This window comes from Ceratotherium simum, chromosome 6 (genome assembly GCF_057802395.1).
Source record: "Ceratotherium simum simum isolate JZ-2026a chromosome 6, ASM5780239v1, whole genome shotgun sequence".
Lineage (NCBI taxonomy): Eukaryota > Metazoa > Chordata > Mammalia > Perissodactyla > Rhinocerotidae > Ceratotherium > Ceratotherium simum.
The window spans coordinates 56,167,069-56,191,241 of NC_141905.1; the positions used below are offsets into that span (position 1 = coordinate 56,167,069).

At 35.1% G+C, this 24,173-nt stretch overlaps 1 pseudogene; it reads left to right on the top strand.

Annotated features, from left to right (window-relative positions):
• LOC106801494 (cytochrome P450 2C19-like) overlaps positions 1-23,132 on the top strand; it is a 281,591-nt pseudogene extending 258,459 nt beyond the window's left edge.
• Positions 23,133-24,173: the final 1,041 nt, after the last annotated feature.

Genomic DNA, 24,173 nt, shown 5'->3' on the forward strand with positions numbered 1-24,173 from the left:
AAGTATCTCGACATAATAAAGGCTATTTATGACAAACCCACAGCCAACATCATACTCAACGGGGGAAGACTGAAAGCCATTCCTCTGAGAACAGGAACAAGGCAGGGCTGCTCACACTCACCACTCCTGTTCAACATAGTACTAGAGGTTTTGGCCAGAGCAATTAGGCAAGAAAAAGGAATAAAAGGAATCCAAATAGGTAACGAAGAAGTGAAACTCTCACTATTTGCAGATGACATGATTTTATGTATAGAAAACCCTAAAAAATCCATTGGAAAACTGTTAGAAATAATCAACAACTACAGCAAAGTTGCAGGGTACAAAATCAATCTACAAAAATCAGTTGCATTTCTATATGCTAATAATGAACTAACAGAAAGAGAGCTCAAAAAGATAATACCATTTACAATTGCATCAAAAAGAATAAAATATCTAGGAATAAATCTTACCAAGGAGGTGAATGACCTATACAATGAGAACTACAAGACATTATTGAAATAAATCCATGATGACATAAAGAAATGGAAAGATATCCCATGCACGTAGATTGGAAGAATAAACATAGTTGAAATGTCTATATTACCTAAAGCAATCTACAGATTCAATGCAATCCCAATCAGAATCCCAATGACATTCTTCACAGAAATTGAAAAAAGAATACTAAAATTTATATGGGGCAACAAAAGACCCCAAATAGCTGAAACAATCCTAAGAAAAAAGAACAAAGCAGGAGGCATCACAATCCCTGACTTCAAAACACACTACAAAGCAATAGTAATCAAAACAGCATGGTACAAAACAGGTACAAAACTGGTACAAAAACAGACACACAGATCAATGGAACAGAATGGAAAGCCCAGAAATAAAACCACACATATACAGACAGCTAATTTTCGACAAAGGTGCTAAGAATGTACAATAGAGAAAGGAAAGTCTCTTCAATAAATGGTGCTGGGAAAACTGGACAGCCACATGCAAAAGAATGAAAGTGGACCATCTGCTATCACCATTCACAAAAATTAACTCAAAATGGATCAAAGACCTGAAGGTGAGACCTGAAACTATAAAACTCATAGAAGAAAATATAGACAACACACTATTTGACATTGGTCATAAAGGAATCTTTTCGGATGACATGCCTACCCAGACTAGGGAAACTAAAGAAAAAATAAAAAGTGGGACTTTATCAGATTAAAGAGCTTCTATAAGACAAATGAAACCAGAATCAAGATGAACAGACAACCCACCAGCTGGAGAGAATATTTGCAAAACATACATCTGACAAGGGGTTGATCTTCATAATATATAAAGAACTCACACAACTGAACAACAAGAAAACAAACAACCCGATCAAAAAAATGGGCAGAGGAAATGAACAGACACTTCTCCAAAGAAGATATACAGATGGCCAATAAGCACATGAAAAGATGTTCAACATCACTAATCATCAGGGAAATGCAAATCAAAACAACACTAAGATATCACCTCACGCCCGTTAGAATGGCTATAATCACCAAGACAAAACACAACAAGTGGTGGAGAGGATGTGGAGAAACAGGAACCCTCATACACAGCTGATGGGAATGCAAACTGGTGCAGCCTCTATGGAAAACGGTATGGAGATTCCTCAAAGAATTAAAAATAGAGATGCTCTATGACCCAGCCATCCCACTACTGGGAATCTATCCAACAAACCTGAAATCAACAATCCAAAGAGGCTTATACACCCCTATGTTCATTGCAGCATTATTCACCATAGCCAAGAAGTGGAAGGAACCTAAGCATCCCTCGACTGACTATTGGATTAAGAAAATGTGATATATATATACAATGGAATGCTACTCAGCCATAAAAAAAAGACAAAAATCGTCCCATTTGCAACAACATGGATGGGCCTGGAGCATATTATGTTAAAAGAAACAAGCCAGAAAGAGGAAGACAAACACTGTGTGATCTCACTCATATGTGGAATATAAACCAACACATGAACAGAGAAAATTGTATTGTGGTTACCAGGGGCAATGGGGGTGAGGGTGGGGGCAAGGGGTGAAGGGAGTCATATATATGGTGATGGACAAACAAAATATACAAACCAAAATTTCACAATGTTAAAAACTATTAAAACATCAATTAAAAATTATTATATTTATCATCTCGTCATAGTTGTCTTAATAAAATCATTGTAAGCATAGAGAATTACTACATATTGGCAGTGAAAATTCCTCCTCAAGATAGACACCATTGTTTATTCACCTTTCTGGCGACAATTTCTAACCAGGACTCGGCATATGATATATACATCTTAAGTGCTTTCTATTTAATAAATGATTTTTTTTCTCTTTCAGACCTGCAATGATTTCCCTGCTTTCATTGATTATTTCCAAAGGAGTCATAACAAATTTCTTAAAAATCTTGCTGATATAAGAAGTTGTCTTTTGGAGAAAATAAAAGAATAGAAATAATCTCCAGACATTAACAATCCTTGGGACTTCATTGATCATTTCCTGATCAAAATAGAACAGATAAAATATTAACGACAGTTCAATTATTGGATTACTATAACTACATTTTGTGGTTCGTTGATTAATTCTGCAGTTACTAGGGATATTTAAATGGTCAGGCAAGAAATGCTTGACAAGCACTTTAAATACTTACTGTGAGGATGGATCTCCACTAAGCATCATGTAAAATTTAAAATTGAATTGTTAGATGACTAGACTACATGGACCCCCTGTTCTTAGGTGCTAATAATATACTTGAGGAGAGACAGAATGCACAACTCAGGTGAAATGGATACAATTAAGAAAAACTAACAAAATACAAAATATTGAGCCATAAATGAAGATAGAAATAATCATTTGTAGTCAGAATATGGAAGAATGAGAAGGAAAGGCCTGACCCAGATGGGCTTCCTGCATGTTCTTCTTTCTGCATGTTTATGAGGTTTGAATAGATCTTGAAATATTTTCAGTGAGGGACAGGATAGAGAATTTCTGATGGGTTGAATGGTGAATGCAGAAATTCAGTGGTATGTGTTCGCAAAAAAATTAGGTAGATGAAAAGAGGAAGTCTTAATTGAGTGTAACTGAAAATTAATTTGGACCTTTTAAGAGTTGTAAGTTGGTGTTTGTCAAGTAATCTGTAAGCATGAAATCTGGCATGGAAAATTTGGATTTGATCAGGAAAAATGTGAGCTAATACAAGAATGGAAGTCAGATAATTATTAGGACAAATTCCCTTTTGAGTCCTGTAGAGCAATCTATGTTATGAGAACGGAGTTCAAGGACTAACTTGGAGGTTTTTCATTTATTTAAACTTGGACTTGATGACAGTCTGGGCCATAGAAGTGCAAAGGAATCTGAAATAAAATCAAGGTTTCCATCTTGTCATATTCTTAGAGGTCTAGGAAAAGAATCAATTAGGCTGTGCCACAGAAGTCAAGGTAGAAGCAACATTTTAGAAGAAATGGGACAGATAAAATAGGGAAATAAAGAACGCTTTCCCTAGGAAGGTCTTTGAATTTGATTATGCTTTGTGTCAGAGGAGTCCTGTAGAGAATGGTTTTACTAGGGATGGGAGCCACATTACAAGGGTTGTGTAGGAAATTTCAGGGATGAGACCGGGCATCCCACTTAAGAATTTTAACCATGGAGGAAAAGATTTGGATGGTGAATTTAAATAGTGGTAGGGTCAAGTTGAGAAACCGTAAAAAAGGTAATATAGATACTATCAAGACACTTGTGTTGGTACAAGGTTCTCATTAATGTGAGGTGAGATAGACTCCAGAACAAACTGAAAAGAGCTAACTCTAGAGAATAAAATTCTTTCTTCTGAGACCACCATTTTTTTTTTATTCAACCACTTTTTAGCACTGGGGAGATATGAAAAACCAGTTATTAGGGTAAGATGTGAAGTGAGACAAACATGCTGAAGGAGATGATACTCAAATAAGTACCCATAGAATTTGAGCTAGCCCTTCAAATCATGTGTTCTAGGTATAATAAAGTGAGATGAAATGATTTGAAGGAACTACAAGAGGGAAGAAGCTAATTACTTTTATTCTCTGTGTTCTCTTCTGATAGAGCAATGATTCTTATTCTTTTTGGGGTCCCTAATTTGAGAATCTGATGCAATATGGGGACAGTTTTCCAGAAGAATGCACCTACATGATTTCTCCATATTTTATACACAGTTATTGTGGATTCCTTGATGCTATGAAGTCTCTTCATTAATCTCTGGTGAAAGAGAGCTCTAAAATCTCTGGTATTTCTACTTCAAGTGGATATTTCCTGAATACTATATTTAAAAACAATATTGTTTCTCTGGCCTCACAATGTATTTAAGGTCCAGATTAATTTATTTTTTGTAACAGCTGTATTAAGGTATCATTCACTTATCATAGCTTGCCCAATTAAAGTGCACAGTTTAACAGTTTTTATTATTTCCACCAAGTTGTGAAATCGTCATCACAATGAATTTCAGAAAGTTCATCACACGTGAACAGTCATCCCTCATTTTTCTCCAAACATCCCAGCTGTAGGCAACCACTAATCTACTTTCTGTCTCTGTAGAGCTGCCTATTCTGGGTATTTTATATAAAAGTTGAATTTACAATATATGGCCTTTTGTGATTGGCTTCTTTCACTTAGCATAAATGAAAGCACAGCTTTCACTTAGTATGTTTTCAAGGTTTATCACCATTGTAGTTTGTATCAGAACTTCATTCCTTTTCATGGATGAATAGTATTCCAATGGATGGGTATACTACATTTTATTTATTCATTCATCAATTGATGGACATTGCAGTTTTTCCATTTCTTGGCTATTCTGAATAATGTTTCTGTGAACATTTGTGTACAAGTTTTTGTGAGGGCATATGTTTTTATTTCTCTTGAATATATACCTAGGAGTGGAAATGTTGCATCATATAGTAACTCTGTGTTTAACCTTTTGAGGTGCTGTAGCTGGATCAAAAATCTAAATGGAGGCCAGCCCCATGGGCCTAGTGGTTAAAGTTTGGCACACACCACTTCAGCAGCCTGGGTTCAGTTCCCAGGCGTGAAACCACATCACTTGTCTGTTAGCGGCCATACTGAGGCAGTGGCTCACATAACCAAAGAAGAAGATTGGCAGCAGATATTAGCTCAGGGTGAATCTTCCTCATCCAAAAAAAAAAAAAGTCTAAATGGAAGAGCTAAAACTATAAAACTCTTAGAATAAAACACATGCAGAAAAGTAGTGGCACCATTTAATCTTCTCATCAGCAGTGTATGAGGATTCCAATTTCTCCATATCCACATAAACACTTGTTACTATCTTATTATTATTATTTTATTATTATTATTATTATTATTATTATTATTATTATTATTATTATTATTATTATTATTTTGGTGAGGAATATTGGCCCTGAGCTAACCTCTGTCAATCTTCCTCTTTTTGCTGAGGAAGATTAGCTGTGAGCTAACATCCGTGCCCATCTTCCTCAATTTTGTATATAAGATGCCTCCACAGCATGGCTAGATAAGCAGTGTATATGTCTGCACCCAGAATCTGAACCTGTGAACTCCGGGTCGCTGAAGCAGAACATGTGAACTTTACCACTATGGCGCCAGGTCTGCCGCTATTATCTTATTTTTGACTATAGCTATCTTAATGGGTGTGAAATGATCCTTCATCATAGTCTTGATTTACGTTTCCCTGATAGTTAATGATGGTGAGCATCTTTACATTGTCCATTTGTATATATCCTTTGGAGTCATGTCTCTTCAGATTATCTGCCCATTTATTCCAAGGTTATTTTGTTTTTATTTATTATTGAGTTTGCATTCTTATGTATTCTAGATAGAAATTCCATATAAGATATATGTTTTGTCAATAGTTTATCCCATCTTTCAGGTTACCTTTTTATTTCTTGACATTGTCATTTGAAGCAAAATTTTTAAATTTTGATGAAGTTAATTTTATTTATTTTTTATCTTTTATTTTTCTTTTGGTGTCATAGCTAAGAAAAAATTACCTAATACAAGGTCACAAAGATTCATGCCTTTGATTTCTTCTAACAGTATTACAGTTTTAGTTCTGTCATCTAGGTGTACAATCCATTTTAAATTCATTATGCATATGTGAGGAAGTTCAAGACGGTATCATAGGAAGATCCTGAACTCACTTCCTCCCAGAGACACAAAAAATCTACAGCTACATTTGGAATAATTGCCTCTGAAAAGGACCTAAAAATTGGATGAACTAAGACTCCACAACAAATAATTAAAGGATAGCATTGAGATTGGTAAAGGAGGCAGAGTCATGGTTTCACCAAAGGAAAAAACACACCCAAGCTGCAGCAATCCATCATTGGGAGAGATCTCAAAGATATGAAATGTTTCCCTGAGGAGTAAGTGATTTGAGCTCCACATCAGGCACTCCAACCCTTAGATCATGCACAGGAAAGACAAGCCCTCCTTTCAAACACTAGGCTTTGAAAATCAATGTGGATTACATCCAGAAAAATTAAAAACTATAGGAAATGGAAAACCCACTCTTAGATAGTTTGCATGCAGATTCACTCAACCCAGAAACCAGCAGAGAAACAACAGTTTGAAAATTACATAGGTTGTAGGTGCAGGACACCCATTTGCTAACCTTAAAGCATCTGCCAGAGAGGCAGAAATCAGCTGGGACTCTCCTAGGCACTGGCAGGAGCCATTTTTATTAACTCAGTCTACTTTGCTAATACTGACACTGGCAAGTGCCCTTTTGGAATTCTCTCTAACCTGCTAGTGCCACTGGGTTCACCCTGCTGAAAACTCCACCCACCAAAGCACTGCAGCTGTCTTGAAGACACCTTGCAGATGGCCAGGGGCCAACCCCACCCACCAATGTGCTTCAATAGTCATGACCAAAACCCACAGCCAGGCTGAGAGCCAACCGAACCACACACCCACTTCAGTCAACACCCTGCCACAACAGGAGGGCACACTCAGCCCAACATATGGGACGCTCCTTGAGGGCCTGGCTCAGGTGGCCAGGGACTGCGCTTCTGGGCTTCACAGGAAATTTCCTACATAGGGCCACTCCTTCAAGATTAGGAGAGTAGCTGATTTAGCTAATAATTACAGACAAACACAGAGAGTTAGGCAAAATGAGGACACAAAGGAATATATTCCAGACAAAAGGACAAGATGAAACAAGAGAAAAAGAACTAACAAAATGGAGATAAGCAATATACCTAATAAAGAGTTCAAAGTAAACATCATAAGAATGCTCACTGAACTCCTGAGAAGAATGGATCAACACAGTGAGAACTTCAACAAAGAAATAGAAAATATAAGAAGGAACAAATCAGAGCTGAAAAATACAATAACAGAAATGAAAAATACACTAGATGGAACCAACTGCACAGTAGATGATGCAGAAGAATGGATTAGCAATCTTGAAGACAAGGTAGTGGAAATCACCCAATCAGAACAGCAAAAAGAAAAGAAAATTAAGGAAAGTGAGGATAGTCTAACGGACATTTGGGATAACGTCAACCGTACTAACATTCGCCTTACAACAACCCCAGAAGAGGAAGAGAGAGAGAAAGGGGCAGAAAACTTATTTAAAGAAATAATGGCTAAAAACATTCCTAACCTGGGGAAGGAAACAGACATCCAGGTCTAGGAAGCATGGAGAGTCCCAAACAAGATGATCTCTAAAACATCCAACCCAATACACATTATAATTAAAATGTCAAAAGTTAAATATAAAAAGGGAATCTTGAAAACAGCAAGAGAAAACTAGTCATGTAAAAGGGAACCCTTATAAGACCATTAGCAGATTTTCAGCACAAGATTTACAGGCCAAAAGGAAGTGGCATGATGTATTCAAAGTGCTGAAAGGAAGAAACTTACAATCAAGAAAACTTTACCTGGCAAAATTATCATTCAAAATTGAAGGAGAGAGAAAGAGTTTCCTAGACAAGCAAAAGTTAAAAGAGTTCATCACCAGTAAAGTGGCCTTATGAAAACTGTTAAAGGGACTTCTTTAAGCAAAAGATAAAAGGCCGTAACATTAAATGAGAAAATATATGAAAGAGAAAATCTCTCTGGTAAAGGCAAATATATAGGAAAGGTAGAAGATCAACCATTTATAAAGCTAGTATGAAGGTAAAAGACAAAAGTAGTAAGACCAACTATAACTACAATAATTAGTTAAAGGATATGCAAAATAAAAAAGATATAAAATATGATGCCAAAAACAAAAAACATGCAGGGGAGTATAGTTAAAATGTAGAGAATTTTGAAAGTGGTCAAATTTAAGAGACCATCAACTTAAATATACTGCTATATATATACACGTCATTACATACGAACCTCATGGTAACCACATATCAAAAACCTACAATATATACACAAAAAGTAAAGTGAAATAAATTCAAACATAACACTAAGAAGAAGTAATCAACTCAGAAGGGAACAGAGCAAAAGAAGAAGAAAGAAATGAATAAGAACTACAAAACAACCAGCAAACAATTAATAAAATGGCAGTAAGTACATACCTATCAATAATTACTTTAAATGAAGGTGGACTAAATGCTTCAAACAAAAGATTAGGGTGGTTGAATGGATTAAAAAACAAGACTCATCTATATTCTACCTACAAGAGACTCACTTCATATCTAAAAGCACACATAGACTAAAAGCGATGGAAATAAATATTTCATGCAAATGGAAATGAAAAGAAAGCAGGGGTAGCAATATTTCTATCAAACAAAACATACTTTAAAACAAAGACTGTAAGAAAAGACAAAGTAGAGCATGTCATAATTATAAAGTGGTCAGTCTCACAATAGGATGTAACATTTGTAAATGTTTATGCACTCAACATAGGAGCACCTAAATATATAAAGCAAATATTAGCAGACATAAAGAGAGAAATTGATAGTAATACAATAATAATAGGGGACTTTTAAACCTTACTTACTGCAATGGGTATATCACTCAGACTGAAAATCAAAAAGGAAACAGTAGCCTTAAATGACTCATTAGTCCGGATGGACTTAATAGTTATACACAGAACATTCCATCCAAAAACAGCAGAATATGCATTCTTTTGTAATGCACATGAAACCTTCTCCAGGATAAATCACATGTTAGGCTGCAAAACAAGTCTCAATAAATTTAAGAAGATTGAAATTATATCAAGCATCTTTTCTGATCACAATGATATAAAACAATAAATCAGTTACAAGAAGAAAACTGTAAAAAACACAAACACTAAAAAGCATGCTACTAAACAAACAATGGGTCAAAGAGGAAATCAAAGAATATCTTGAAACAAGTGAAAATGGAAATACAACTTTCCAAAATTTATGGGTTATAGTAAATGCAGTTCTAAGAGAGAAGTTCATATCAATACAGGCCTACCTAAAGAAACAAGAAAAACATCAAATGAACAACCTAACCTTACATTTCAAGGAACTAGAAAAAGAAGAACAAACAAACCCCAAAATTAGTAAAGGAGGGAAAAATAATGTAGATCAGAGAGGAAATAAATGAAATAGAGAAAAAAAAAACAATAGAAAAGATCAATGAAACTAAGAACTGGCTCTTCAGAAAGATAAATAAAATTGATAAACCTTTAGCTAAACTCATCAAGAAAGAAAGGAAGAGGGCTGAAATAAATAAAATAAGAAATAGGGAGAAGAAAGAGAAATTAAGAATACAATCCCATTTACAATTGCAACAAAAAGAATAAAATACCTAGGAATAAACTTAACCAAAGAGGTAAAAGATCTGTACACCGAAAACTATAAAACATTGCTGAAAGAAATTGAAGAAGACACAAAGAAATGGAAAGATATTCCGTGCTCTTGGATTGGAAGAATTAACATAGTTAAGATGTCCATACTTCCTAAAGCAATCTGTAGATTCAATGCAATCCCTATCAAAGTTCCAACAACATTTTTCACAGAAATAGAACAAAGAATCCTAAAATTTGTATGGAACAACAAAGGACCCCGAATAGCTAAAGGAATCCTGAGAAAAAAGAACAAAGCTGGAGGTATCACACTCCCTGATTTCAAAATATACTACAAAGCTATAGTAACCAAAATAGCATGGTACTGGCACAAAAACAGACACAAATAAATGGAATAGAATCGAAAGCCCAGAAATAAACCCACACATCTATGGACAGCTAATCTTTGACAAAGGAGCCAAGAACATACAATGGAGAAATGAAAATCTCTTCAACAAATGGTGTTGGGAAAACTGGGTAGCCATATGCAAAAAAATGAAAGTAGACCCTTACCTTACACCATACACAAAAATTAACTCAAAATGGATTAAAGACTTGAATGTAAGACCTGAAACTATGAAACTTCTAGAAGAAAACATAGGCAGTACGCTCTTCGACATTGGTCTTAGCAACATCTTTTCAAGCACCATGTCTGACCAGGCAAGAGAAACAATAGAAAAAATGAACAAATGGGACTACATCACACTAAAAAGCTTCTGTACAGCAAAGGAAACCATCAACAAAACGAAAAGACAACCTAACAATTGGGAGAAGATATTTGCAAACCATATATCTGATAAGGGCTTAATCTCCAAAATATATAAAGAACTCATGCATCTCAACAACAAAAAAACTAACAACCCAATTAAAATATGGGCAAAAGACCTGAACAGACCTTTCTCCAAAGAAGATATACAGATGGCCAACAGACACATGAAAAGATGTTCAAAATCATTAACTATCAGGGAAATGCAAATCAAAACTACAATGAGATATCACCTCATGCTCATCAGAGTGGCTATAATTAACAAGACAGGAAACGACATGTGTTGGAGAGGATGTGGAGAGAAGGGAACACTCATACACTGCTGGTGGGAGTGCAAACTGATGCAGCCACTATGGAAAACAGTATGGAGGTTCCTCAAAAACTCAAGGATAGAACTACCATATGATCCAGCTATTCCACTGTTGGGTATTTATCCAAAGTACTTGAAAACATCAATTTGTAAAGGTACATGCACCCCTGTATTCATTGCAGCGTTATTCACAATAGCCAAGACTTGGAAGCAACCTAAGTGCCCATCAAGGGACAAAATGATAAAGAATATGTGGTATATATACACAATGGAATACTACTCAGCTATAAGAAACAATGAAATCCAGGCATTTGTGACAACATGGATGGACACTGAGGGTATAATGCAAAGTGAAATAAGTCAGAGGGAGAGGGTCAAAAACTGTATGATTTCCTTCATTAAGTAGTATATAATAACAACAATAAACAAACACATAGGGACAGAGATTGGATTGGTGGTTACCAGAGGGGAAGGGGGGAGGGAGGAGGGTGAAAGGGATAATTCGGTACATGTGTGTGGCGATGGGTTGTAATTAGTATTTTGGTGGTGAACATGATGTAATCTATGCAGAAATAGAAGTATAATGATGTACACCTGAATTTATACAATGTTATAAACCAATGTTACTGCAATAAATGAAAAATTAAAAAAAAAAAAGAAATAGGGAGAGAAGTTACAACATATACCACAGAAATACAAAGGATCAGAAAAGACCACTACAAACAATCATATGCAAACAAATTGGATAACCTAGAAGAAATGGATAAATTCCTACAAACATACAATTTTCCAAGATTGAATCAAGAAGAAGTAGACTATCTCAATACACTTATTAATAGCAATGAAATTGAATCTATAATCCAAAAATTACCAACAAACCAAAGTCCAGGCCCAAATGGCCACCAAACATTTCAAGAACAGTTAATATGTTAATACCTATCCTTCTAAAGGATAAAAATATTCAATTTTTATTCCAAAAAATTGAAGAGGTAGGAACACTTTCAAATTCATTTTACGAGGCCAACATTACCCTAATACTCAACCCGGACAAAGACACTACACAAAAAGAAAATCACAGGCCAATATCACTGATGAGCATAGATGTAAAAATCCTCAAAAAATATTAGCAAACAAAATTCGACAATACATTAAAAGGACGATAGACCATGATCAAGTGGGGTTTATTCCAAGAACGCAGGGATGGTTTTACATCCACAAATCAATCAACATGATACGTTACATTAACAAAAATGAAGGATAAAAATAATATGGTTATCTCAATAGATGCAGAAAAAGCATTTGACAAAATTCAACATACATTTATGATAAAAACTCTCAGTTAGGTATGTATAGAGGGAAGACACTTCAATCTGGTAAAAGGTCATTTATGACAAATCCGCAGCTAATATTACACTCAATGGTGAAAAGCTGAAAGCTTTTTCTCTAATATCAGGGAAAAAATAAGGATGGTCTGTCTTATTATTTTATTGAACATAGTATTGGAAGTTCTAGTCAATGCGATTTGGCAAGAAAAAGAAATAAAAGGCATCCAAATTGGAAAGTAAGAAGTAAAAGTGTCACTATTTGCAGATGACATGATACTATATATAGAAAATCCTAAAGACTCCACCAAAATACTATTAGAACTAATAAATGATTTAAGTAAAGTTGCAGGATTCAAAATTAATATACAGAAATCAGTTGCATTTCCATACACCAATAGCAAACTATCAGAAAGAGAAATTAAAAAAAAAAATTCCATTTACAACTGCAATAAAAAGAATAAAACAACTAGGAATAAATTTAACCAAGGAAGTGAAAAACTGGCCTCTGAAAACTATAAAACATTGATGAAATAAATTAAAGATGACACAATTAAATGTAAAGATATACTATGCTCATGGATAGGAAGAATTAGTATTGTTAAAATGTCCATGCTACCCAAAGCAATATACAAATTCAATGCAATGCCTATCAAAATACCAATGGCATTTTTCACAGAACTAGAACAAATAATCCTAAAATTTATATGGAACCACAGAGCCCCTGAATAGCAAAGGAATCTTGAGAAACAATAATAAAGCTAAAGATATCACAATCCCTGATTTCAAGCTATACTACAAAACTACAGTAATCAAAACAGTATGGTACTGGCACAAAAAAAAAAAACAGACAGATCAATGGAACAGAACAGAGAGCCCAGAAATAAACTCATGCATATATGATCAATTATTATTTGACAAAGGAGGCAAGAATACACTATAGGGAAAAGACAGTCTCTTCAATAAATGGTGCTGGGAAAACTTGATAGCTACATGAAATAGAATGAAACTGGGCCACTATCTTACACCATATACAAAAGTAAACTCAAAATGGATTAAAGACTTAAATGTAAGACCTGAATCCATAAAACTCCTAGAAGAAAACATGGGCAGTGAGCTCTTTGACAGCATTCTGTGCAATACTTTTTCAGGTATGTCTCCTCAGGCAAGGGCAACAAAAGCAAAAATAAGCCAGTGGGACTACATAAAAATAAAAAGCTTTTGCACAGCGAAGGAAACCATCTACAAAATGTAAGGCAATCTACTGAATGGGAGAAAATATTTGCAAATAGTATAACTGATGCTGGGTTAATATCCATAATATATACAGAACACACACAACTTAATAACAAAGAAACAACCCAGTTAAAAAAAGGAGAAGAGGACTTGCATATACATTTTTCCAAAGAAGATGTACAGATGACCAACAGGTAAATGGAAAGATGCTCAATATCACCAATCATCAGGGAAATGCAAATCGCAACCACGATGAGATATCACCTTGGGTCTGTAAGAATGGCTATTACCAAAAATATAAAAAATAACAAGTTTTGGCAAGGATGTGGAGAAAAGGGAACTCTCATGCACTGTTGGTGGGAATGTAAATTGGTGCAGCCACTATGGAAAAAAGTATGGAGCTTCTTCAAAAAATGAAAAATAGAACTATTATACAATCCAACAATTCCACTTTTGGATATTTACTCAAAGAAAACAAAAACACTAATTCAAAAAGATATATGCACTCCTATGTTCGTTGCAGCATTATTTACAATACCCAAGATATGGAAGCAACCTAAGTGTCCACCTATATACAAAAAGATAAAGAAGATGTGGTATACATGTGTAATGGAATATTAATCAGCCATAAAAAAGAATGAAATCTTGCCGTTTGAGACAATATGAGCGGATCTAAAGAGTATAACGCTAAGTGCAATAAGTCAGATAGAGAAAGACAAATATCATATGATTTTACTTACGTGTGGAATCTAAAAAACAAAACAAATGAACAAACAAAAAAAACAGAAACAGAAACAGACTCATAGATACAGAGAACAAACTGGTGGTTGTCAGAGGGGAGGAGGATGGGGGGTTGGGCAAAATAGATGAAGGGAATTAAGAGGTACAAACTTCCAGTTATAACACAAATAAGCCAGGGGGAATAATATACAGCATAGGGAATATAGTCAATAATATAGTAACAACTTTATAGGAGGACTGATGGTAACTAGACTTATCCCGATGGTCATTTCATAATGTTTATAAATATTGAATCACTATGTTGTACACCTGAAATTAACATAATGTCATATGTCATTAATACTTCAATAAAATAATTGATTAAGTATATGGTGTGAGGTTTAGGTCCAACTTTCTTCTTTTGCAACTAGATATCCAGTTTTCACAGCACCATTTATTGAAAAGACTGTTCTTTCCCTCACTGAGTTGTTTTGGCATCCTTGTGGAAAATCAGTTCACTGTAAATGAGAAGTTTATTTGTGGACTCTCAATTCTATTCCATTGATCTATATGTGTTGAAGTCTCCAATTGTCATCATAGATTTATCTATTACTCCTTGCAGTTCTATCAGTTTTTGCCCCATGTATTTTGATGCTCAGTTGTTAGGTGCATACACATTAAGGATTGTTATGTCTTGGTGTATTGACCCGTTTATTGTCATGTAATGCCCCTTTTTACTCCTGATAACCATCTTTGTTCTGAAGTCTCCCCGTCTGGAACTAATACAGCTATTTCTGAGCTATTTGGATTAGTGTTAGTGTGGTATGTTTCTCCATCCATTTACTTTTAGTCTACAGGTGTAGTTATATTTACAGTGGGTTTCTTGTAGACAATATGTATTTGGGGTTTGTTTTTTCATCCTTTCAGACAATCTTTGTCTTTTAATTGGTGTATTTCGACTATTGATATTTAAGGTCATTATTGTTATAGTTGGAATAATCACTACCATACTTGTTACTGCGTTCCATTTGATGCCTTTGTTTTTATTCCTATATTTATCTTCCACACTTTTTTTGCCTTTTGTGATTTTAATTGAGCATTTTTATAATTCCATATTCTCTTTCCCTAAGATTATACTTCTTTTTTTTCTACTTTTTAAAGTGGTTGTCCTTGAGTTTCCGTATACATTTACAGTGAATTCAAGTGCACTTTTTTTTATTGATGTTTTAATAGTTTATAACATTGTGAAATTTGGGGTTGGACATTTTTCTTTGTCCATCACCATATATATGTCTCCCTTCACCCCTTGTGCCCACTCCCCCACCCCCATTGCCCCTGGTAACCACAATACAGTTTTCTCTGTCCATGTGTTGGTTTATATTTCACATACGAGTGAGATCATACAGTGTTTGTCTTTCTCTTTCTGGCTTACTTCGCAAGTGCACTTCTAAATAACACCATACCACATCACAGGGAGTGCAAGTACTTTATAATAACAAAATATTCATAATTCCTCTCTCCCACTCCTTGTGTCATTGCTGTCATCCTTTTCACTTAAACATAAGCATTTGAATATATAAGCATACATAATAAAATACATTGTTGCTATTATTTTGTTGCTGTTTTCTGTTAGATCAATTGAGAATAAAAAAGTGTTTTTATTTTACCTTCGCTCATTACTTCTTCAGTGCTCTTCCTTTCTTTATGTTGATCCGAGTTTCTGATCTATATCATTTTCCTTCTCTCTGAAGATCTTCTTTGAACATTTCTTGCAAGGTAGTTCTACTGGCAACAAATTCCCTCAATTTTTGTTTGCATGAGAAAGTCTTTATTTCTCCTTCATCTTTGAATAAAATTTCACAGGATTCAGAATTCTTGGTGGTATTTTTCCCTCTTAAAATATTAAATATTTCACTCTACTCTATTCTCACTTTTATGGTTTCTGAGAAGTTGCATATAATTCTGATTTTTGCTTCACCACAAGAAAGTTGCTTTTTATCTCTGATTTTTTCAAGTTATCTTTATCTTTGTTTTTCTGAAGTTTAAATATGATATTCCTAGGTGTACTTTTTTTTTTTTGGCATTTATTCTGCTTGGTTCTCTCTGGGCTTCCTGGATCTTTGGTTTGGGGTTTGGGGGAAATTGGGGTAAATTCTCACTCATTATTGCTTCAAATATTGCTTCTTTTCCTGTCTCTTTTTATTCTCCTTCAAGTATTCCCATTACTTGTATGTTACACCATTTTTTGTCCCACCGTTCTTGATATTATTTTCCATGTTTTTTTAGTCTGCTTTTTCTTTGCTTTTCAGGCTTAGAAATTTCTAGTGTCATACCCTCAAGTCAGAGATTCTTTCCTCAGATGTGTCCAGTCTACTAATGAACCCATGAAAGGCATTGTTCATTTCTGTTACAGTGTTTTTGATTCTAGCATTTGTTTTTGATTCTTTCTTAGACTTGCCATCTTTCTGCTTATATGACCCATGTGTTCTTGCATGTTGTCTACTGTATCCATTAGAACCCTTAGCATATTTTTTATAGTTATTTTAAAATCCTGGTCTAATAAATCCAACGTTCCTGTCATATCTGAATGTGGTTCTGATGTTGCTCTGTCTCTTCAAACTGTGTTTTTTGCCTTTTAGCATGCCTTGTAATTTTTGTTGAAAGGCATGCATGTTGTACTGGATAAAAAACAGTAATTTAGTGGCATAGCATGTTGGAGGGAGTATAATATAATCCTATAATGGTCTCTTTCCTGTTTTTGTGTCTGTGCCCCTGGACTGTGAACTTCACTAGCACTACTCAGTTTTTCCTCTCTCTTCTTGGGTGGAACAGAGTGGCTGGAGGAGCATGGGGTTGTGGATGTCTCTTCTCTCTTGTGGAAGCCTAGAGCCAGCTGGAGTTGAGTATCCCCTTGTCCCAGGTGTGTTAGGCTCTGATAAGATCCAAGCAGATTAGGTTCTGGTAAAATAGTTTCTGCCGAGGGCAGGCCTTGTGAAGAACAACAGAATTTTCTGGTATATTTCAAAATGGTTCCTTTTCTCTTCTTGCCAGAAGCAAGAGGGTACATTTCTCTGATATTAACTGTGAAGACCTGTTACAGCTCCTGGAAGTAAAACTCACAAAAGTGTGGATTCTCCTATATTATTGGGTCCCCCTGGAGTTTTTAACTCTCAGACTTGTCCACACTAAGCCTCCAGCAATTCAATACTGAAGTTTAGGTTTTCCTACCCTGGTACTGATTCCCACAGAGGTTTTACCCATGGGTTTCTGCTCTGCTAAGTCATGATTCTCTGTGTCTACTTTTCTGTCTCTCCAATTTTGGAAGCAGTGATTTTCCCTATGACTTCAGTTCTCTGATGGATATAAGAAGAATTATTGATGTTTCAGTTTGTTCAGCTTTTTATTTGTTGTAAGGTGGAGTGGCAATTTCTAAGTTCCTTACATTCTGGGACAGAAATTGTAAACTTACTGTTTTGTTTTTTGTTTTTCACGATCCTTTGACATGATAAGTCATTTTTCTGTTGCCGCTTTAAATATAGTGTCCCACTGTCTTCTGACCTCCACTGTTTCTGTTGAGAAATCAGCTCTTACTTTTTGTCTTATCCTTTGTGCATGATGAGGAAATTTCTCTTTCTGCTTTCAAGGTATTCCATCTTTTATGACCTGTCTATGTGTGTCTCTTTGAGTCTATTCTGCTTGGATTTCATTGAGCTTCTTGGATATGTAGATTCATTTCAGTCGTCAAGTTTAGGAAATTTTCAGCCATTATTTCTTCACATATTTTTTCTGACCGTTTCTCTCTCTTCTCCTTCTGTGACTCCCATGATTTCAATATGTCTCATGGTGTTCCTTAGTCTCCCCTCATTTTTCTTCATTTTTTTTTTCTTTCTGCTACTCCAACTGGGTAATTTCAACTTTGCTGTCTTTAAGTTTGTTGTTTCATTCTTGTACCTGCTCAAATCTGCTGTTGAACAACTGTTGTGAATTTTAAAAAATTTTTCAGTTATTATATTTTTCAGCTCCAGAATTTATATTTGGTTCTTTTTATATTTTCTATCTCTTTATTGACACATTCTACTCATTCATTATTGTTCCTATATTTTCCTATTTTTCTTTCTCCACGGATTCTTTCAGTTCTTTGAGCATATTTAAGACACTGAATTTTAAGTTTTTGTCTAGTACTTCCAGTGTATGTGCTTCCTCAGGGATGATTTTTGTTAATTTATTTTTTTTCCAGTTAATTGTCCATATGTTCTTACTTCTTTGAATGCTTTGTAATTTTTGTTGAGATCTGAGCATTTTTAATATTGCAATGTGGTAACTTTGGGAATGAGATTATTTCTGTTCCCAAAGATTGCTGTTGTTACTTGATGAAGTTTTCAGTAATCCATTTCTTTAGTGATATTTCCAAACAATTTTTCTTATGTGTTCACTGAAGTCTCTGTTCTGTGACCTCCTCAGTCAGTCAGTGACCTGACAGAGATTTCCTTAAATGTCTGTGTCCAATGAGACCAGGAAAAAAGCATTCTGTCCATTTATATCCACTTATCCAATGCCATTGGGGAAGTTTGTTCAGCCTGTGGGGATTTATACATTGACCAGCCTCTCTGCTAGTGACTCGGTGATCAAAAGCAAGCAATCAACACACAATCTTAATTTTTGTAGGACAATGTCCCTATTGCCTACTCTAGGACTACCAGTCTGCAACAGATGTGTCAGCCACTATCCTCATGGCTGCCTGCAGGGGAGCTGGTGGGAGCTTAGTTGTCCTTATCAAGTGCTTTTTCTCTTCCGATCACCAATTTATGAGAGCTCCATTTAGTCAGTCCCTTAACCTCAGCATCTTCACTACGCTTATCCTCAACTTCATCTCTTCTGGTAAATTAATGCCCCAAATCTCTGTCTTCATATTTGTGTTGGGCCTTTTATTTGTAATTCCTATTTATTCCTGCATTTGTTTCCTACACGAAATTGCTTATTGCCTCACATCTGGAATTTAATAGTGGCCATCCCCATCTTGTCTTTGTGAATCCATTCTCTTTATCATAATCTGTTCTAGGGTGTGCTACCATATTAGCTGTTGCATAATTTCAACTTCATAATGAGTCTCTAGGTACTACTGAGTCCAACTACATTCTTTAACAGAAGAGGAGAATTGCATGCTCTTGATTTAGTCTTATTATATGTCCCATAATATGACCTTGATTTACCCATTTTCATCAATTAAGATTGTGTTTGTTTACAAATAAGAGAAAACCCAATTAACACTGTCTTAAACAAATAGTTTTTTAATTTATATTACATATCTTGTGGTGGGCCAGTCCAGGCTTAGTAGAGTAGCCCCGAAACGTCACAGACTCAGGCACATCCGTTTTCCTTCACCATACTTAGTATACAGGCCTGCATCTTCATGCTTAAATACTGCTTCCCCAAGATGATGTTTGCCTCGCCTCTACCTTCACATCTGTGTTTTCAGTAAGAAGAAGGAAAGACACGGAAGTGACACCAACAGGTTTTTGCTTATATCCCATTCACAAAAAAATATATGTTGCATGGCAGTCCTAACTGCAAAAAGGATGGTGAATGGAATTTTTAAGCAAGCTAGGAGGAAGCAGGTAGAAAATGAAAACTGGACCAACTAATCTGCAGTCTACCATACCATACAGCAGCTTTTTCTAATACTGCAGTATTCAGTTTCTATGACAGCTTAACTTTATAACAATCTATTTTGTTTTCATTGTAATTAAATATGCTGGCAAACTAATTTGTCAAATAATTGCACTAAATCATTCCTGGGAAAAGCACAAACAGTCTGAATTTACTATTGAAAATTTGATAAGCACTGCATCTGATTTACTTTCTGCTGGTACAGAGACAACAAGAACCACCTTGAGATATGGACTCCTACATCTGATAAAGCACCCAGAGGTCACAGGTATGGCTACACTTGGTGAACAAGGTCAATTTCAGAATAGATATATGGCAAGACACGGTTAGCGTCCTGCATCTTATTTCTCTTAGAGAAGCTTCAATATTGAAATTTCTGTGACACTAGCTATAATTTGTAAAAATTTAATGAAAGGATAAAAATAAGACAACTTTGCAGAATAAGTGTTGGTGACTGAAAGAAGTGAAGGACAGTGTGGTTAGTAGGAAAGCAATAAAGTTCTGGCGCGGTGTCTGGATTCCATTGGGAGGTGCTTTGTGTCAGGTAACGGCCATCATGAATTGGCCTAAGATTGTATATTGGCTTTCTTAAGAAGAGGCGACTTTGAGTGGTAGGTATGTTGTTGCCGAAATAGCTTCTCATTCTGAAAATACAGTATTCTTATGCTGGGGGAGTGAAGATGGAAACTCTTTTTACAGAAGTATAAGTGGAAATTCTAGAAATTTAGTGAGGTAGCCTGGGAAAATTTCTACAGTCTGAGAAGTATTCTAAAAGGTTAAATTCATAAGAAAGTTATTTCTATCTAGGCAGAAGATGTGCCTAAAGTAGTTTTATCATTCCAAACATCTGTTTTCAGGAAACTGGGTTTGCCAAAACAAGAATTTTTCTTTTGGTAAGTAATTTTATCATCTATCAACAATTTTATTTTAGAAATTTACCTCAAAAGAGTTTCAGTTGTTCGAAAGAGATTAGAAAAATACATTATCTTTTCTTGTGTCAGGATCTCATTGAAATGATTATAAAGTAATTACAAATGAGAATTAATTAGTCCTTTGAAGTTGGAGAAGAGAAGTACAAGAAGCATGCAACAAGTCTTCAACAAATTTCTGAAACTCAGAGAGCGGACGGGAGGGTGATACTTATGTCAGCAGAAGATGAAGTTGTAACCTAAATGTCAGAAGAAGATTTATCAATGTAGAAAAGCTAGTTTCTGTCCCTACAATCCCCTCAAGTCTCCCTATTGGAAGTACCAAGTGTCTAATAAGTTAGGGGAGATGATGCAGAAGACAGGAGGCTCCCTCTACAACGCATACAGGTTCGTACAATTGTACAGGTTTTCTCTCTACAGTCTTTTTGAGTGTGTGATTGTTTTCCTCTCACAGGAGAGACAGGCATACTTTCTAGAGAAACTGAACATCAGAGGCCTGCTCAGGGACACCATGCAGAGTCAGGGACAGAGTGAAGCACAGAGCTAAAAAGGGGGGATAAGTCAGAGTCTGCCTCTTGACTCCTGAGACTCTTAGCTCTTTTCTTCAACATGCATCCTGAAACTAGCAACCATATACACACTTCAGAGAATGTATAGCTCCAAAGGAAAGACCTACATATTCCACCATCGAGATAGACTATTCTCTCCAGGTGTCCAGCAGAGTAAATGAAATACAAACATCCACTCCAAGACACAGGGTCATGAAATGTCAGAACATCAGGGTAAAGTTAAAACCACAAAAACTTTCAGAGATAAATCAGGTCATATATATAAAATGTTAGGAATCAGAATGGTATCAGAATTCTCAAGAGCTACCATCATTTTGTGTATTAGTAGAAAAAGGATGTTTTCATATGTGTATGTTTACCAAAAATTTTACTTCCTCTTTCCACTTTATCGTAAAGATACTGGAGGATATTTTACATCCAAGTATTTGAAATCAGGTCAGACATGGTCATGGGATCCAGGAATCAGAAGACCTCATGTAGGAGGATGAGAGTTTCAGGGAGAGGACTTGGCACCAGGCCTGGGAAACAACCAGTTTAGATTGTGCTAAGTAAATAAGGCAGGTGTGAGGGAAGTTAAGTTAATAAAGAGAAGTGATTGATAATCTGAGGCTTGAGCATTTGTAAAGTTATTACTACAAGTTTAAAACATCTGCCTGAACATTTGAAGATAATTCTAAATAGGCAACTAGAAATTTAAAAATTGATATAAATTGTTCAAAAATAAGTTTAAAAATATACAAAATGAAAAATAATCACAGTTATCTTACTAGTGATCCATATTTTTGCGGTAATAATGGTGTAAACAACATGTATTGATATAAGCAAATTATGATCAAAATATATCAGCAAAAATGGAGTGAGAAGAAGTGTGTGTGTGTGTATGTGTATCTGTCATGTTTATTTTGTATGGAGTGGAGATGGAGATGTAAATCCTCATCTCATACTAGAACTTCATTAACTATTGACTAAAGTTGAATAAATAGAAACAGAAATAGAGTCATCATTTAGGAAAATGAATATACATTTCAGACGAAACTGCTAGACCGATGCAAAGGACTGCATTTGGGCAGTGGGAGGTCGAAGGGGGGTACCATTACAAGTTGCATACACACACATGCAAAGACACACATACATATATATCCGTTAGTAGAACTTAATTCTTAAAACTCATATATTATTTTCATGTAAATTAATATTCCTTCTTTCTTTCTGTAATGACAATAAATTCTTGAGTTAGTTATGTGATAACTTCATATTTTGAAAAAATTCATCACTTCTATTTGTATTAATTTTCCTGTGTGGGGATATATAGTTATGTACAGAAATATCTAATACCTAGCTTGTAGGAGAATTATATGTATCCATATAATAACAATTCTCTAAGTTTAGGTGTACTTCTGGGCATATATCTTACGTTTATAATGGTGATGGGACACCTTCTTAATTCTTAACGTAACCCTGAATTTCTGTGGCAAATGTGCCATTTTACTTCATTTCCACCAATCTTAGTTATATCTTATCAGCTAAAGTCCAGGAAGAGATTGACTTTGTGATTGGCAGATACTGAAGCCCCTGCGTGCAGGACAGGAGTCACATGCCCTACATGAATGCGTGGTGCATGAGATCCAGAGATACATTGACCTCAGCCCCATCCCTCTGCCTCACACAGTGACCTGTGATGTTAAATTCAGAAGCTACCTCATCCCTAAGGTAAGATTTGTTTTTCTTATACTGACCTCAACACTCTTGCAGTTCTCATATTCACAGAATGGTTCCACTTTTCCACCAACACAAAAAGAAAGAAATGTAAAAATCATGTATTTCACAGCTTGAAGAATTTGTATTGTGTCTAATTTGAACGATAAAGCTTTATAACAGGTCTTGATAGCTGACAGTGTAAGTCTTCCAAATTTGTTCTTCTTCTTCAAGATTGTTTTGGCTACTCTTAGCTGTTTACATTTCCAATTAAATTTTAGTATCAGTTTGTCACTTTCCCAAAACACTCTTCTGAGATTTTATCAGGGTGACATTAAAACTACAGATCAACTTGAAAAGAATTGGCATCTAGAAAAGAATTGGCATGTTGAATCTTTGAATTCATGAATATGGCATACGCTTCCAATTTATTTATTTGTTTATTTTTTTCAATAATGTTTTCTTTTCAGTGCAATGGTTTGCACATCTTTTGTTAGGTCTTTCCTAGAAATTAATATTTTTGATGTTATTATAACTTGTATAATTTAAAAAATGCTTCTTCCATTTCTTTGCATCTGATATATAGAAATATAGTTAATTTTATCATTTTGATGACCTTTTAGGTAGAAACTTTGCTAAATTTACTAATCATTTTTAATAATTTGTATGTAGATTCTTTTGGAGTTTCTACATACACAATCCTGCTGTTGAGGTCAATATTTGTTTTGTTTCTTTTTTTTATTGAGTTATAATAGACATAAAACATTATATTAGTTTCAGGTGTACAATATAACCATTCAATATTTGTATACACTGCAAAATGGTCACCACGACAAGTCTAGTTACCATCCATCGCCAAATGAAATTAACAAAAAATGTTTTTTCTTGTGACAAGAACTTTTAAGATTTACTCTCTTAGCAACTTTCAAATATACAACACAATATTATTGACTATAGTCACCATACTGTACAGTATATCTCCATGACTCATTTATTTTATAACTGGAAGTTTGCACCTTTTGACCCCCTTCACCCATTTTGCCCACTCCCCAACCCCCCTCCCCTCTGGCAACAACCAATCTGTTCTCTGTATCTTTGAATTTTGTCAATTTGTTTTGTTTTATTTCTTTTTTCTAGTACTCATGATTTTAATTTCTGTTTATTGCATTATTGCACTGG